Here is a 17,853-nt window from a genome sequence, read left to right as displayed (position 1 = left end):
AACTCCACGAGGTGAGATCTTGCATGGAGCCCTAGGCCGAGGGAGATTGACAATTCTTTTGTGTTTTTTCCATTTGCGAATAATCGCACCAACTGTTGTCACTTTCTCACCAAGCTGCTTGGCAATGGTCTTGTAGCCCATTCCAGCCTTGTGTAGGTCTACAATCTTGTCCCTGACATCCTTGGAGAGCTCTTTGGTCTTGGTCATGGTGGAGAGTTTGGAATCTGATTGATTGATTGCTTCTGTGGACAGGTGTCTTTTATACAGGTAACAAGCTGAGATTAGGAGCACTCCCTTTAAGAGTGTGCTCTTAATCTCAGCTCGTTACCTGTATAAAAGACACCTTGGAGCCATAAATCTTTCTGATTGAGAGGGGTTAAATACTTATGTCCCTCATTAAAATGCAAATCAATTTATACATTTTTGACATGCGTTTTTCTGGATTTTTTTGTTGTTATTCTGTCTCTCACTGTTCAAATAAACCTACCATTAAAATTATAGACTGATCATTTCTGTGTCAGTGGGCAAACGTACAAAATCAGCAGGGGATCAAATACTTTTTTCCCTCACTGTATTTATGCACGTGAAGAATGCGTGTCGGGTGTTTTATTTTTGCGCGTATTTTTTTTTGTGCTGTGAAGTGTGAGACGCTGTCCCGAGACGGAGGGCAGACGCTGCTGTGCGTCGCATTTCAAGCCCGCGCTGTAGCAGAAGAGCCGGGGCTTGTGTGATCTTCCCGGCTCTAGTTTATTTACACACAAATAGATCCCATACACGCTGTGAACATTATTTGTGTATCGAATTTGCACGCATCCTGTTTCTTTGCCCGAATAAATAGTATCATGAGCAACTTTGGGGTTTAGTTTTTTCTCCCCCCCCCCCCCCCCCGTGAACGGGGTTTAATTCTAAAGTTAATATTTCGCTGCACACGTTTCCATGTGTGTTTAAGCGTGGACACCCTATTTATATTTTCGCACGCGGGAAAAGGGCAGAATTTAGCACGTAACACGCTGTATAGCTTTTGGCCATTATGCTTTACGCGCACGACATCACGCGCCGCGAGTTTCTGCGTTTGCGTGCGTTTAATGTTCGGCAAAATTGCTGAGCCATAAAATTGAACGCGCTCGCCTTGGATGTAAAACCGGCAGCAGGTTATTACAGATGCTCGGCTAATGCGGAGATATTTAGAAAAGCTGCAACGGCCACCCGTTAGCGTGCATTTAATCGCTTCGCCCGTGCCACGATGACTCCGGGGGCGAAAGCACCGCGTGCGTCCTGTAATAAGACGTCTCGGTGGGAGCTGGTTAAGCAAGGACAAGCCCGCCTTCAGCTCCCCTGCCGAGAAGCCAGCCGGCATCAGCATAGCCGCGAGCTCTCCTCCGGCTTGCTATTAACGCCGTGAGTGCCGTAATTAGCTGCCCTCCCCGCTACGGCCGCGGTCCCCGCAGAGATGTGAGACCGTGGCGGCATTAATGACTGTTATCGGTTGGGGGTTTACGTGGCGCGCGAGCTGGGGGAGGGATGCTTTGGCATTGCGGGACGAAAAGGATGAGGCTGTGGTGAACGGGAGGGGGATGTGGGGGATACAAGGTGGGTGTGCAGGTATTCCCTTCAGCGTGCAGTACCTCTCAGAAATAAGCATTCAGATCTCCTCGTCCCGCAGCGGACGTGCATGACAAAGGACGGCACTTGTGTTGTTATACAAACGTATTGTGTGAGATGTATCGGAATGGGTGGAGCGGTGACGCTGCATTATGCACCTGGACCCCTGAGTTCGATCCCCAGGCACAGCGCTACATCAGTGGCGAGCGATATCTGTCCAATCGCGGCACCCCGCTTTGCCAGTGTGTTGATGTATGTTCAAACAATTCCCATGACGGACACAGCATTGGAGCGAGAGACGCCTACATATTTTTTTATTATTATAGGTTGAAAGAAAATATGCAGGTTCTGAAACCGTGTGTTTTCTTTTTTATCAGAGAGTCAAAGAGAAATAGCGAATACTTCTTTAAAGAGGCTTTCCTAAATATTGCATGGTCTGGAAATGGGGCTCATCTGTTTTCTAATTTCATAAACAATGCATCATACTCTTCATGTACAAGTGTTAAAATATGTATAACACACCGGAAATAGTCTCCATACACCACAATGTCATCTTAAAGTTATGAAAATTACTTAATAGTCTACATTAGCAGTGGCGACTGAAATATGAAATAATAAAATAATAGCCACTTTCCTATGCATGTTTTTAATATTCTGTTCTCAAACCGCCCCCCCCCCCCAACTTCTCATATTTACATGACACAAAACAATCGTTATTAGAGAAGTTAATCCCTAACGTGCCAATGGAGAGCGTGTGGCTTCTCCTCACACATGCAACCAGTTTTCATAATTGCTGCAACCTTCATAACATGTTTGGCACGTGAGGCCCCCTTTCTGTCGGCTGCCATTAAACACGTGTATTTAAAGGGAAACCTTCCAGTGACCCACTTTTAATGGACTGCACATGTACTGTGACGGCACATTCCTGCCGGTGCGTGGCTGAGAACCCACCAAATATTCGAGATAGACTTTTAGCAGCAGAATGAAGAATTCGTTAAAGACTTTGCTGTGTGAAACGTAACCCAAAACCGAATATTTACGAATATTTGTCCTGGCTCAGAATGAATATTTGTCCTGGAATGGATACAAAACAGCTCAGGGTTGGGTGTCTGACTCTAACGATAATACAACCACAAAACCACGTGTTTTCTATTGCTGTCGGCACCCCCCCCCCCTTTCTCTCTCTGTGTCTATCTCTGTCGTCGGCATTTCGGCTGCGAGTGTCTCCGATCGTACGAATATTGGACGCCTGCGCCCTGACGTCATGTGACCACAGCGTGTCCCCGTCAGTGCCGGTGTGGAAGGAACGGTGGGCGAGTGGCGGTGCCATCGTGTTGTGGGGGGAAGCTCACGCCAGCCGTTACCTGAGCTCACGCGGTCATGGAGTGTGGCTCTATTGCAGCTTCGTTGTGGTGGTGGTAGTGATGGTGGTTGGAGACTGTTGTTGAATCTGGAGCTCTTCATGACGAGGTGGGGCCCTGCCATCAGCCAAAACAAAACGCCTGCCTGAGCACTTCACGTCATCGAACGTTCTACCCCCTCAACAGCGGGTGGAGGAATTGCTGCACATCTGGGCAGTGTGCTCACTGCACCTGGAGATGCTCCAAGGCCTTTGCCTGGTTGGAGTGAAGCAGAAACTTTGCTTTGGGCAGAAATTAAAGGCAATGCAACTAATGGCTCGCGCCTCGAGTTTATTAAAATATTTCCGAGTAGACTGCAGTTGGAATTTTAAAAAGTCTTATCTGCATGGTGTAAATTACCATTTTAATTACCAGTGTGCGCTCCCATTGTTGATGAAACCTCCCGGCGCGAATGTCTATCGCTCTCTCGGTGGGGCGCGCAGGCCGGATTAGCGGTGCGCGTTGATGGACTGCACGCAAACACCGCACGCACACGCGCGTGCTCACACACACACGCGTGCTCACACACACACGCGTGCTCTCACACACACGCGAGCACGCGTGCACACACGCGCACGCACGGACGCATGCACGGACGCACCCTGCCGTGACGTTAGTGGCAAGGCTTATGGTGGAATCAGGGCTCCTCTAATGCATCGTAAAGACCTATGGCTTGGGCGCTAGCCTCAACTGCGACCGTGCGAACCGTGTGCAAATAAATATTTGCTGCTGGGGATGCCTTTGGATTCGGTGTTTTAATTGGAGTGAAGAGGTGGCACAGGGGCGCACACAGCGCACCGTAATCTCTGCGACCTAAATTTGATACCTGGCCGTGGCTACCACCATCACTGGTGAATGATATCTCAACTGGACCCGGTGCCCCCCCCCCCCCCCCAACTGCTTGCATTACCCCCGCTGGCCGTTGTGGTGATGTTTGGTCAAACAACCACAAACAACCACCATGGCCAGCATGGTGTAGGTAGGCCTCCATCCAGCAGTGGATTTTCCCACGGCTGTAAATTGTTGTAAAACAAAATGCAGTCGCTCTCAGTCCACCGATGCATAAAGGCCTTTCAACGCCCTGTCCATCATGGGGTATTGTTGTCCACGCTCTACCACCCGAGACCAATGTGGGGCATAGTTTTACTTGTTTATTTGTTGACATCATTTCCGTTTTGTATAGACAAACTTTCGCATCGCACGGATAGATGTGAGGCTTTTCATGCAGATATCTGTTAGGGTCTCTGTTAAAAAGCAGGTGTCCTGCAGGGGCTGTGTCGTGCGCGTAAGCGGAGACATATCTCAGGCTACCGCACCCACACCGAACAAAACCCAGGAGGATTATGGTTCACTGTGAAGGGGAAATTATTTCCCTTGAGAAATGCCTTCCGAGCACGAAGTGACAAATTTGGAGTCGGTGCTCACAAGGGAAGGGAAAGAAGTTGACAGTAAAATTGCACCTATTAGGCTGGGCTTTGTGGGATAGCCAAACTCAACCATTCTTTAAAAGAACAAAACAACCCTCTCGTGAATAGAGAGGCCATCAATAAAGCTTTCTCGCGCATTGCTATGCTTGAAACGGTTGCTTTTTTTTGCTTCTTCCTCGGCGAACGTCGAAGACGAATGGCTCGTCCAGATCAACGCCTTGCACGGAGACTAACGCGCTTGCGGCGACTGTGACATGCCGATTGCATCCCAGGCACTTGTCCAACGGGGCTTGCCGTGTGTATGGTCGTGGTGCACGGTGACCGCGGTGGTGAAGAGGGCTTTGGCCGCGGGTTGACACCTCTGCCGCTTTTTCCCAACATCGTCCCTTTTTTAAGTGTGTGCAGATAATCTGTGAGACAAGTGCCAGTTACTGGGTCGGTTAACAATTATTATAATTATCATTGTAATACGCCACTCAAAACAATTCTCCTCCCTTCGTCTACTTCTCTCCTCTTTCCGTATCGTGAGATCTTCTTCTTCTCTTCCTCACGACGGGACGTCCCGGTTTTGTTTTTCAACCTCAGAGGTGGTGGCAGCCAGAGCTTGAGCCGCCGCCGCGGCTGTGCGACGCGGAGCGGCGGCGGCGGCATTGAGGGATCGGGCGGCGATCGACGAACGGAGCTGATTGGTTCATTCGTGAGCCCTCTCCGGCGGACGGCTCTGGGGGGCCCCGCGTGCCCCCCCCCCCGTGGCCCAACTCGCTCGGGCCCACTCATTCCCCGCTCCGCCCACGTCCGTGTCTCTGCTGCGCACTCAGCTGGGGGGAGCAGACGCTGCAGTTTGCACCCGAGCCAGCAGATGGCTCCAGTGGATTATTAATGCAATACAATTACCGTAAACCCGAACGTCGGTACATCATGACCTGCGTGTAGCCGACTTGCACGTGTCGTGCACCAGCCACACTCCACCCCCCACCCACCCACCCCACGTTTGTTGTTCTTGGAATTTGTTTTGTCTTTTCGTCGTGTTTCCCGCTCAGCATCAGATTCGTCATCTCAATGGGACTTGTTGTTCGGATACAAGTAAAGTACAACGCACGAGTGAATTAACCCGGAGGAGGAAACGCCATGTCTGGTGTTCACGCTAACGAGCAACCTCTGAGGGCAACGCGTGCAACACTTATTGACCTCTCTCCAGATCTTAATCTCCCCATCCAGCGCAGCGGTCGGTTGCGTCTCCGTGCTCCGCCGCCGCAATCGACTCTCCCCAGCGCCCAACTCGCCGCACATCAAACGAGAACCTCGGAGCGTATTCCCCTTGATTGAATGCACCCCCTCGCTCCGCGATGAACACGCGGTGAACACGGTTAACGAGTCTCGTGAGTGCGCTGAGAAAACCGCGGGGGGGGGCTCCGGAGCAAAAGGGGGGCTGCTCGTGCCGGCGGGTGCAATCTCGCGATCGGCGAGTTTCATTCTCCCCAAGGTCGTGTGCTGTCGCAGAAAGTCTTTGTCCGTCGCTGGCTTCTCTCGTGTTGGCGTGAGGCGCGCTGTAGAAATAATAGTTAAAGGCGTTTGTGGACTCCGGCGCGCGTGGGATTGCGATTTCCTCGGCGGTGCTCGTTAATTATTTTGTTCGCAGCGTGGAACGTAGCTGCCGTGAGTGCGACTTAGGGGGGGCTCTCGCCTCTCGGCCCCCCTTTGAGTCGTTAATGCTGCAGTGCTCCTGGCCTCGGGCCCGTAGAGTCAGCTGCTGCCTGATGGAGGTTGTTTTAAGTGTCTGCTTGAACAAGACACGATCGTATTATATGCCACATCCCAACTTATGTCGCCCCATTTTGTTAACGGCTGCACTTTGAGAGTGCACGTGAAAGTACAAATGTAAACGAGTGCGCGTGGGTTTTGATGTGAAGTTGGCCGTAGGGCGCGCTCCCTTCGTCATTTACAAACGTTGGCAGCGCCTGTGGTGCGGTCTCGCCAAGCTGTGCACAAAGGGGAATCATCCTTCTCTCCTCTTGAAAGCGGAATGACAAAACACAAATCGTATGAATTCATGACTAGCGTGATGATGATGTTGAAAAACATACAACTTACAATACATCATTATTACTCCCATGAGGATTTGAAAAATAGTATTATTTATCAACCTGGCGATCAATATCTCGAGTGAGCATTCACAACCAACACAATCAATATTTTAAATGCCTGTCGTCCAGACGAGGTCACCATCTACAAAGTAACTAACTTGCGGTTTTAAAAAGTGATTTTGTTTTGCAGATATTTTTGTTGTATTGCTCATCCTTGCACTACTTTTTGGCTTGGGAGTCTTAAGCAGCACGACAAGCATGTTTCATGAGTCTTCTCCTCTTCCGTCCGGCTGATGTTGAGAGCAGGAACGAGATGTTCCATGTGAGGTTGATTAGCCGCTGAATTGCGTCATCCTCAGCGTAGTACCAGCGTGCCTCTTCCGAACTTGTGTTTCGGGGCGGTGTAGCATTATGTGTTGCATTGAATCGTTTCAGTAAATAAATAGCAGAACGATAGGCCGGAGCAAAAATTGGTACCATAAGAGGTTGCGCAACTACAGTGGCACTGATGTCTCTATTTGGCCACTAAATTAATGTGAAATACTTTCCAAATGTGTCTCAACTCAACATTTCATCATAATAGATTTCTTTTTTTTTTACAAAACGAGTATAGTTTTTCCAATTGAAATGGTAATGACAAATTAACTATCAGGTCTGAGCTCACCGACTCTTAAAACATTAAACTCCAGCCAATGATTCATCCTCAAGCGCCCTCGTTAAAAAAAAAAATCTTGGCCGCGCCTCTGATTGCGAACAATCCGAAGCTGGCCAACGTGCGACGGTGGTTGCAGCGCTGCGACATTTCGCACGTGGACCGGGGTCGGTTCAGGACAGAACGCAGCGCGTGCGGACAGCGGCGCTGGCGGCGAGCGCGGAGGAGCGTGGGACACATCGCGCCGCGCGCGCGCTGCGGGGAGACCTCTGAGTGGAGCCTTTGTGTCGATGCTAATATTACTTTGAGGCCGCGCACAATCGCGGCGCCAATTGAATGGCCATTAGGCGCGATACTGTGTTTGGACGAAGCGGGCATTGATGGCAATGGCTGTGCGTTGTGTAAACACCGGCCACTGGGGAAACAAAGGCGGCGAGGCGCGGCGCTGGTTGGCCACAACACCCCCGCGTGCACCGTGCTGCCTTTCATAGGAACTCTCTTTCAGCATTGGCTGCAATTCTCTATATTAAACTCTCTATACTAAAGCTGAATCTTTAGTCATGTACTTATTTGCAATCTTTTTTCATATCTTTCACTGAAGCAGGGTTTATACACAATGCCAACAGACTACAATAAAAGCATATTACAGTCGCTGCGTCAACGTGCCCGTTGGCTTTGTTTATTTGCCAGCTATTACCCTGTGGCAGTTTGGACCAGATGCGTCCTTGGAAACTCAACTTCGAGGTGTCTCAGCGCGAGTAACCTACAAGCAATTTCAGACGGGTTGAGACCCCAAATATTGTGGCAGATTCCTCGATTTTTCAACCAATCTTGAATGTCATACCACTTGAAAAGTATCACGCAGTCTCGATGAATATTCTGACAGTCGCGATGCATTTTCAGGGAGTCTACAAACATGTTTAATTGTTCGTAAACAGTCGGAAGCATTCCATGTGATGTGTTCCATTTTCTTTATGAGTGTAGAAATCGGTAAACCACAGCGGCAAGAGAAGCATAGATTGTTCGACCAAATCATCCTTTAACGGTTAAGGCCCAGCACATTGCTTAGAAGTGGGAATGGTTTGTGTTTGTATGCCGTGCCATGGACTCATTCTAACAGTCAGACACTGGTACATTTACGGAACTAAGTTATTTATTGTTGCTGTGAGTTAATTTGTTTTGCTAATAACGGGCAAGTGTGCTGCGGTGTTGCTCAGCTGGAATGCCTTTACTGGCACGCGTCACTTAGGACGTGTGTTCGCCAGAGGGCAGTGTTGTGACGGTGAAGAGCTGTTCACGTCTTCTGGACCTCTCTCTCTCTGCAGCAGACCTGCAATGGTAAGGAACAGGCGGACAGATGTTTTGAGAACCTGGTGGTACAAACGGTCTCGCCAATTCTTTACATCCTGCAGTAATATAAAAAGAGTAATAGGAACATAAAATGAGCACTTAAATGTCAGGCGTTGTTATGAAAAGAGATTCGTTGAAACCCTTCTGCAACATTGCATATTGCCTTGGTGTCTGATGACAATCACAAAGAGGAGCTGATTTATTGTGTGTGCACAATGCTGACAACCTTATTGCGTTTCCGCATTCCCCACACAATGTCATTTTTCTTGTTTGGTGTTATAGCAAACCTGAATTATGCTTGGACAGCTAGGGATTAATAAAAATGTAGAAGCAGATCCTGGCATAAGGGCCCTGATTTTGTCCAAATTGACCTGTGCCGCCTAGCATGAATCAACAGACTCTGACCACTCTGACATTGCACTATGCAAACACGTGAGAATTCATCAGTTAAAACCCAATGAAAATCAGTTCCTACGTTCACGATGCATTTTGTATGGTAATAGGCAAATAAAACGGCACAAACGAGAGAGAAAAAAACGAGGAACAATGCAAACCAGATGGTAAAAATAACGTTGGAAAAGAATCGACTCCTATCGAACCATGGCCAGGAGTCGTGACCATTCATTGAATCGCCGTATATGCAGGAGGATGGGGACAGGCATGGTGTAATGGTTTATGCCGCCTCAGTCGTGCTTTGATGTTGGACGGTTCTGATAAACAGGTGGATACATCTGATTTGTTCGTACACTACTTCATTCAGTACCAATCCGAGCACTCAATGTATCTTGGATTCCAGAGCGAAGAACCAGTACTGGCCCCGGCGCGTGGCGGCGGTGGCGAGAGTGTGGCGACGACACTCGAGCGTCTTGACAGACAAAATATTTAATGGCAAAGAAAAGGGCAGCTACGGGGGGCTCCGGCTGTAACTCTGCCTTGCATCCTGTCGAAGGCAATCTCAAGAAAGGTTCAAGTGATGTGATATGTCCCGAATGGTAAATGCCAGCGCTAGATAATGGAGAGGAGAGAACAACCCGGGCCCACACATATTGTTTAAAGGACCTCTTGGCATTCTATGAGTTTTATTAAGCTTTGCAATGGTAGCTGATTTTGGGAGCTTGTTTCTCAGGCCTTCCCGAAGCGAATGCTTGCCATTGCTTACTTTGGGTACTTGAGAGTCCGTTGTGGGTGCAGTTTATTCATTGCCCAGCCTCGAGTGGGTGGTGCTGGGTAGCAAAAGCTAATAAAAGGAGTACTATTGAATTTGTGCGAATGAGACGGGTTTGAAGTCGAGTAAATGTGCTTTGTAAATGTTAGCCTTTGTAAGGTACGCGATGATGATGCCTTTGTCGCTGCGTTGTGCTGTATAATGAAGCAGCATTACACTGTGATGGATGGGCAGGATCGTATTTCAGGGCGACGACTAATACCCACTCGCCGGCAATTTATTCCACTTTTATGTGAGCACCTTGGTCTGTGCATGAATGTTTCATCTTGCCGCGCGATGCCCCGAAAATCACATTAAGGGATTAGGGGGTAAGGAGGAGAATAGGTGTCTGCATTAACCACAAGTATTGTGGTTAATGCAGACATGATTCCTTGTAAAAAGGCTTCAGTTTTGTTGTCAGAAAAAAGGGGAAAAACTCTATTCTTATATTGGGAAACGGCTCTCATTCAGAATCAAACTAAGAACCTTAATTTGGACTGGAGGAATCCGATGAGCTATGAAGCTCGTTTTCACAGATGTCGAGTTAAGAGAGCAGAGAGTGAGAGGGCAGAAAGATGGACTGACTTGCGGTGGAGTCAGCATCATTTCAATTTTTTTCCACTCCAAGTCGGTGATAACGATCGGTGCTGCGTGCGATTTGAGTAATTTTCATTAGAACGTTGTCGAAATTGAGCGACTTCGCAGCTATGCGTCAGCTGTAACACCGAAACATTAAAATGTTTTCACGCGTGTGTCGACAAAGTACGCCGGATACATCCACGTAGACACTCACACAAAAACCTCCCCCCCCCCCCCCCCCCCCCGTGAGGCCTGAACAGACGTTCCCCATCGCCCCCGCACGCACACTCACAGGCCCGCACCTTCAGCCGTACAACGCGCGCGTGTGCGAGCGAGCCACCACCACCGCGGCGCGCTTGCGCTCGCGTGTCGGCGTCGCTCCCTGCGCCGACGACGAGGGCCCGGGCCTCGCGGCGGGAGGCTTCGCGGCCGCAAGGCGCTCGGCGCCGCCAGAGTGGGTCGCCGGCCAGAATCAGCCGCGTGGGCGGCTTGATCCGGGGAGCGCGCGGACCGCGCGGGAGACTCGGACGTCCCGTCGCCGCCAGGGGCCGGGTGACCTAGATTCGTGCCACCGCGTGAGAGAGGCGGAGGCGCTGAGCGGGGAGCCCCTCTCCCCAGGTGAAGAGCTGCGCTCCGCTGCGGTGTGAATGTGATGCGTCGGCCAGACGGCCGGCTGCTGCTGCTGCTGCCGCCCATTCCGCGTCGACGCTGTCTTCATGCCGCCGCAGTCATTCGCTTTCACCGAGCTCTGTTGCAGTGACTGCCGTACCGGTCTGTTGCATTTGTACTGCCACCGTGCTTCCAACCTAACCCTCGCTGACTGCTATATGCTAACAGGTAGGGCTCGGTTGGTGATGGCATTCTCAGGATTTCTGTGCAACACCAGTCACAGTGGTAGGGCCTCTTTCCTATCGCTGTCCATGAAAGGGAATGGCAGTCAGAATGCAGAACTCGGAGTGGTTTTGCACTTTTACCCCTTTCCGTGCCATCTACGACGCCTGCAGTGCTCTCTCGAGTGCTTCTTCTGCGTCTGGAAAATTGCCTAATTTTCAAAAACTTTGAAATATATTCATTGTACTGCATCTTTTAACCGTTCTTTTATCTTACAGTGTTCTATTTTATGCAGTTATCATGCACATTTTTTTCACCATTGTCACTGTTTGAATCAACATGTTTTTTTTTCAAACACTCCCACCCGGTTCATGATGTGATAAACGGTTGTCAACAAACAGCTGTATACCTGCTGTCCACGGAAGATACACTTTGTTTTCTGGCTCTGTAGGAGAGGCCTGCCGCTAAGTACATAGAGATAACAGTGATTATGTAATTTATTTATGTTGTTTGTTCTTTGCTCAAATGCTTGTTTAAGCGGGTAAATTAAGTCCTTTATTAAACATTAAAAAAATCTGTAATGTGCATTTACAACTGATCCCACGGTATTCATTTTACTCTCCTTAATGTGTATGCTGTGGTCTATTGAGTCAAGATCTCACTGGCTATTGGCTCTTCCCATGATTAACAACCGAATCCAAATTCCTTATGGCTTTAAGGAGCTGCTGTAAACATAGACTGTTGGTTCTTTGTACACGGGCGAGTGGCATGCACGCGTGTGTGTGTGTGCACACGTGTGCGTCTTTGTGTGCGTCTTTGTGTGCCTTAATTATTAGGTAGCAGCCACTAACGGCGAGCGCCTATATTAAAAAATAAATGAATACAAATGCAAAATGAATGGAACCTACCATGAGCCTTTGTGGTTACCAAAATATTAGGTTTCTAGTGTCAACAAACTTAAAGGAACACTAGATGTTTGTGTATATGTAGTTACCAGATGCCACATGCAGATTGGGCATTTAAATATTCCCCTTCCCACCAAGCGATTCCAAGAATTGATCATTTTTTAACATCATTATTACCGTCTCATCTGTTGCGTTATTGTTTGTTTCTGTCTTTCCTCAATTTGTAAGTTCGTTCGCCCCGTTGTTCTTGACGTCCCATTAGCATATCATTTGCATTAATCGTGAATAATTATTCCCCACGCACGTGACTCGATTTTACGCTGCCGAAACCGAATAATCACTTTTAATCGATGGATCAATGCATCGTTCGTTATATGCCTAATGCAGAGCCCTGCCCGCCACACTCTGTATATGAGGGTGGAGTGTTTGCCGGTACTGCCAGTCATGTAGACCCGGTGCTGATTAAGGCCACGGTGCCTCACCAAGCCTCGGAGGGACATCACACACGAGAAACTAATACCAAGTAATGCCAACATGGCTATTAATGGAAGGCAAACATACCCAGGTCTCATTCATGGCACTTGTAGAAAAAAAAAACACTGTGCAATTTCCACCTGCGTTTACCGGTGAGTTTCAATCTGCATTTCCGCACCTCTCCCATAAGAACGCCATAAGTTGTGGGCCAGTTGACAGAGTGTTTTCTTTCGTATAATTTGCTCTTGGCTGATGGTAAATAATCTTTGTAGAATGTGCGGGGGCTTCCGAGGTTAATTTCCCAAGTGCCGCACCATGAGTTGTGTTCGGTAATCAATGAGGAGGTGAGGATGATCACAAACCACCGCGCGCTTGGAGCGACCGGCCGACTCTGGCATAATTCAAACGCCTAATCGAAATGAAGTGCCCAACTGCTATAACCCCTCGTTGTTTGAAATAGTTTGTTAATTCTAGGAGCTAGAATGTGGGACAGGGGCATAATTACATTGCCTTGGTAAATCGGGGCAGGCTCATTAAGCAATTTGCCCGCGTTTTAGAGTTGCCGTTTCAAAAATGGAAACCCGAAGAGCCTTGACTGAAGAAAAGGTGGAATAAAAACACAACTATAATAGGTGAAAAACATCACAAATCCAGGAGCACGCCTGCCCCGCGAGATGATGAAGCGTCGGTTTGACGATGCTTCTGGAAAACAAATCAGTTTGGGCTCCCGTGCTGACATTAGCCGAATCGCAGTGACCCAAATGTCACGTCAGTGCTGCAGATGCACGAGGAGCCCTCCGAAAGGAAAGGGCCGCTCTGTAGACGAGGGATACTTCCAGGAGCGATAGCGAGGCTGTAAATCTCCGCATCTCCGAGTGTGTCCCCCCCCCCAACTCCACCCCAACCAATTTCTCTGCATTGCCTCGGCATCTGCCGCATGTGGCCGGTAATGCCGGCAATGGAGACGTAGTGTGATGATCTGGAGAGTCAAGGTGGAAAGGTCCATGTTCGATCGCGGGAGCGGTCACCGACGGTGTGTGCCGGCGGGGTCAGAGTTCGCGCCAGCCAATGAGTAAGGGCGTTGTGCTGCTCCATCTCAATTGGTGCCGCACAATCTCATCGTCGTCGTCGCCATCGCCATCATCAACCATGCCATATCCACCTCTGGATGAAGGTTTTCCCGAAGGCGTTTAATGAGGTTATGATAACGGTGCGTCCGTCTGTGTGCCTTTCAAGGTGTCTCCTTGTGTACATCTGTCTGCCTACCTACCTGTGTACACCTGCCTTGTCTTGTACATCTGTCTGCCTACCTGTCTGCCAAACTCAAATAAGACTGTGCTGTATTGTATCAGAGGTGTAAAAATACCGGCTGAACAAGAATCCGTTGTCAAAATGCGATGGCTCAGAAACGTATAAAGGAGCCCGTGTTGTTGTTTTAGTTCATGAAGCATTGTTTGTCATTTTGTTTCGTAACAAAGCATCGCATCGTCGGTTCGAAGAATTGTCGTAATTTGGGAGGACCGTTCAATGCAGCAATCGATTGTGTTCTTAACCACGTGGTTACTTTTTTTTGGTAGGCCTCCTCGTGGTGGCAAAGGTCACGTGAGCTAATTACAGGGCGGTACATGCAATATTACACAAGTATTTTTTAAAATGTATTCTCGATGCTGGTATTATGGGGTGTAAAAATCGATCTTAATCGATGAAAAATTGCACTGTTACATCCCTAATTGGTAAATGAAGATGGTGCTAAAGTCGTTTGGGCAGGCCATGTCTCGTGATTTGCTTTATTTTGCTTGTGTTGTTGCGGTGGAGACCGGGAGATCGATGATGATCGATGTTCGGTCGCTGCGTTGGTGGCATTCGTCGTCATTTCTCACTCAACAGAGCGGGGCCACGCTAAGGCTGCCGTCTTCCACTCATGTTATTGTGCTTGCCAATCCTTTAATGAAAAAAAATCATAGGCTTTGCTTAATTGTGTAGAAGCATAACCCAAAGCCCTCTTTGATGTTCACGGGTTGCTGGAGGTCTCGGGATCACGGATGGTGTGCAGTCTGGGAGTGTGGTTTGTGGCTCTTAGAACACCCGCTTATCTCCTTCTGCACAGATTAACGCATCTTCTTTGCACAGATGTACAATTATGCGAAATAATGAATTGACAATATAAACCTAAATAATCAATGAATGAATATTTCCTTTCCTGATCGGTTTAAGTATGGGCAGGTGCAGATAGGATGTTAACACGTGCATTGCACAATCATAGGACAACATTCTCATACAAATAGTACAAAATAGTACAAAATAGTACGTACATTGTTTTTTTTTTTATAAATAAAAGGAACATTGTAAAAAATTATCCACTGATAATGAAGTCAATCTTCTCCGGGATGTGCGTGGGTGTATGCACACTGCCGTAGTGTGGGGAGCAGTCGTGTCATGGTCAGCGTACTGCGCTATGAACTCGGCGATCTGAGTTCGATTCCCACTCATGATCAATATGGACCGGTCCTGGACCTCCCTTAGGTCGACTCAGCCTTAAATGAGTATCTGGTGTGGTGTGTAAAACATTAGCACTGGGGAGACAAAAGCTGCCGAGTGTGATGTTGGCAACCGCCCCCTCGTGTGCCGTGCCGGCCTTACTAGGTGCTCGCTAACAGCACTTGCCCCAACAGTCTGTTAAATAATTCATGGGGGATTCGGCATCTTTATGTGCAGTGAGAAAATGTCATCATTGCAAAGTCCACAACGGCCCCCTTGCGTCCGCGAGCATTACCGCTTACAAATGTCAAAGTAATAATTTAATTCTTGAAGTTTGGGTGAAGCTGCAATTGATTACACGCATTTATTTATTTACGTTAGCATGTGGTGGCTGATCCCGAAAAAAAACCTCTTTATTAAATTGATGGGAGCAGGGTGCTTGTTGTTGTTCTTGTGATGATGTAACGTTGCCATGTTGGAGCAGTTAGAGTTAGCGCATCCTTCATAGATACACACAAATGTAATAACGCCCAGTGGCAATGAATACGTCTCTGCAGTGAAAGCGAATACACATTGCCACACGATAGGGGAGAGAACGGCATTCATTATGATAATAATACTACTACACTGTTATTCATAACATATCAGAGACACATGGTTACAAGTTGGCAATGCAACGATACATCAAATAATCGATAATAATCTATCCCTACGATCAGAAAATGTGCATCGTATTGTGCGTGTACAAATGTGTTGCCCGCTGTTTGTGCTCGTTGCACGTAAGATGCTTCGTGTAAATCCTGCAGCCACCGGAGGAGCTACACCCACTGATGCGGCCAAACATACACGTTTGCATTGAAACAGCGATCATTCGTCCCATTGCGAGTTGGGCGATTGTTACGTACCTAGTTCGTGAGCTCTAATAATTACAATCATTCCCTGCCTAGTGTCAATGATTGCCTTGTGGCACATTGTCTGAGCGGGCAGACTGTGACAATGATGTTAGTAATAATGCCCACTCTTTACTCGCGCTGTGATTAGAGCGATCTGAACTGGTACGGTGGGCCCTGATTTCACAAAACCCGTGCTGTCCAGCACGACGAAGTGCGTTCAAAACCCCTAGAACTGACACAATGTGGGAGCCTTCATCCAGCAGTGGATGAAGGCTACCCAAGAGTCTCAAGGCTGATTTTTCTGGAGGATCCTGGATTGGGATGCTTAGCCAATGCCAGTGATGAGTTATGTGTGCGAGAAAACTGGAGGACTCGGAGAAGACCCATACTCAAAGCTCCACACGGATCGATTCATGAATCCATTGCTGTACTGCCATGTCCAGGCCAGTTGGTATTCCTGGGCAGTCTGCCGTCTGATTATAAACCATGTTTAAAAAAATCCCGCGTAGCTTCTTTCGATGTCTGACAGGACCGGCGGGTGCGTTCGCGATCATTTCGGCCGTGCGTCTGCGACGCTTGGCACAGCGCGCGAGCGCGCGCTCGCTCGCTCCCGTCAGCGATTCCTCCGTGGCGCGGGGAGGGCGCCGCGAGTCGCCGGGCACGCGGGTGATGCAGAACGCGCCAAGAGACTCGCCCGGCTTGAAGGCGCGTGCGCGCGTGCACGAGCCTGATAGCGATGCGCATTATGTGGGGTAATTACTCATTAGGCAATCATACTCCGCTCTCCGCGTGCCACTTCACGGTAATTAAGTGGCTCTGTTATCTGCCGCCTGACCCCCCCCCCCCCCGCATCAAGTGCTGACATTTGAAAAAATTTCAGATTTGTTATTCTGGCGAGTTTAACGACTGGTTCATTGGCAGGTGGTAAAAAAAAAATGTCACAGGAAGATCGTTTAACTCGTTAACGGTTTAGCGGTTAACGTGCCCGAGTTAGTGTTTGTGTTCAGAACTTGAATGATCCTGACTCTCGTGTAATGTACGGTGTTTGTGTCAGGGCAAAGGTTAGGGTATTGGGAATTAGTGCGTTGGAGCTGGGTTTAGGATTGTTTTTTAGGAGGGAGAGTTAACGCGTGGATTTGTGTTAGGATTTGGTGGAGAAAGTGGTGTTAAGATTTTTGTTGTTGATAGGCTTGCCTTGGGATTAAGGGTCGGATCGCTGAGGTGAGCGCTAGTGCGTAGAAATAGCTTACACGAATGAGAAACATTTCGCTTTGCATTAATCTACACGGACTTGAATGGCATTTTGTTTTTGTACGACTTGTGTTTCTTTGCTTCTTGTGTTTCACGTGAAAATTATTTAATCATGCACTTTCCTTATGATGTATGTGTAATTTACATGACATTAATACAAATATCACCCCGCTATGCGCAGAGGTGCACTCTGTGTCGCCCATACCACACGGAAGATTTTATTTATAGATTTTTTTTTACATTTTTAAATGTGTTATAGCTGATTATTTGTGTTAACACCTTGCCGTAAAAAAGACAAACTTTTTTTATGAAATCCCTTAAGAATGATTTTCATGTGTTAAAAATGTATATCCATTGCTGCTGCTGGAGCTAAGCCATTTTGGCTAGTCTGCCTCTAACACGGCATTTAGCACACTGGCAATGCTTAACTTGTAATGTAAATGTTTTCATTTGCGCAGTGACCAGATACAGAGCAAGCAGAGGCATTTGTGGAATTCAGTAATGGCGGTGCCAACAGCTCGATTCAGTATTTCATTATTCTCTGGCAATGCCCAAAATGGTAATTCCTTTGCTTGGGAGTCAAGCATCTTATTAAACATCTCGTCGCTGCCGTCTGCTGCACCCAGATTTTCATCAGTGCACTTTAAGTGCTCAGCGGCGCAATCTTATAATTGTAGCGCGAATGATCAAACACCAGTTCGCTGATCCCTTTGGTGTTTGGAA

The 17,853-nt window shown here is 48.1% G+C and overlaps 1 protein-coding gene and 1 long non-coding RNA gene across 16 annotated transcripts in view; one reads left to right on the top strand and one right to left on the bottom strand.

Annotated features, from left to right (window-relative positions):
- Positions 1-17,853, top strand: part of NCKAP5 (NCK associated protein 5) — a 268,026-nt gene that overhangs the window by 140,932 nt on the left and 109,241 nt on the right. The gene's annotated exons all lie outside the window — the stretch shown is intronic.
- LOC142911801 (uncharacterized) lies at positions 7,823-11,185 on the bottom strand. The gene is made up of 2 exons (XR_012933675.1): positions 10,601-11,185; positions 7,823-8,495 (listed from the first exon to the last, which is right to left on the bottom strand). It is a non-coding gene; the product is annotated as an uncharacterized LOC142911801 (long non-coding RNA).

The sequence above is a fragment of the Petromyzon marinus genome, chromosome 4 (genome assembly GCF_048934315.1).
Source record: "Petromyzon marinus isolate PM22_M1 ecotype Great Lakes invasive population chromosome 4, UKy_Petmar_22M1.pri1.0, whole genome shotgun sequence".
Taxonomy (NCBI): Eukaryota; Metazoa; Chordata; class Hyperoartia; order Petromyzontiformes; family Petromyzontidae; genus Petromyzon; species Petromyzon marinus.
This window is presented reverse-complemented; position numbering and strand designations above follow the sequence as displayed.